General features: G+C 47.6%; 1 non-coding gene across 1 annotated transcript; it reads right to left on the bottom strand.

Moving 5' to 3' along the window:
* Positions 1 to 210: 210 nt before the first annotated feature.
* TRNAF-GAA (transfer RNA phenylalanine (anticodon GAA)) lies at positions 211 to 283 on the bottom strand. Its single transcript has one exon. It is a non-coding gene; the product is annotated as a tRNA-Phe (tRNA).
* Between the last annotated feature and the right edge of the window lie 312 nt (positions 284 to 595).

The raw sequence follows: 595 nt of genomic DNA on the forward strand, positions 1-595 counted from the left end.
AAAACAGGAAATTTCAGGCCCAGACGTCGAAAGCCCTGTCTGGGCAGCCAAGGCAGCGCGCTGCCACTAGCTCTGCACAAACGGTCATGACTGGCGACGAGACGTGAGCACAATCACGAGTTAGGTAAATTAGGTCCACCTCGGGCCGCTGTGGGGGTTTGAAGGCGGCCAGTACCCTGAGGGAGGCAGCAGCGAGGCAGAAAAAGACTCTGCCGAAACCCGGGATCGAACCAGGGACCTTTAGATCTTCAGTCTAACGCTCTCCCAACTGAGCTATTTCGGCTCGTGTGGAAAGAACTTTGGAGCAATAGCACTAATCTCTTCTTCCCCATGCATCACCTGGCTAATGTTTCTGTTTACTAATCCAGGACAGGTGTCACCTGTCCTATATCACTAGACACCATGACTACCACAAACGAATTGATGACGAGTCTCTGCAAATAAAGTTATGCCTTAACAAAGACAAGTGCAGCAATAACATACAGGCATGGCAGAGTAAATACATTTCAGTTGTGGCTCCCTAGATTATTTGGTAGTAATAACTATTCTGTGGAATTCAATAACATTATTACACTGACAGTAGTTTTGCTTCAGA

This window comes from Indicator indicator, chromosome 1 (genome assembly GCF_027791375.1).
Source record: "Indicator indicator isolate 239-I01 chromosome 1, UM_Iind_1.1, whole genome shotgun sequence".
Lineage (NCBI taxonomy): Eukaryota > Metazoa > Chordata > Aves > Piciformes > Indicatoridae > Indicator > Indicator indicator.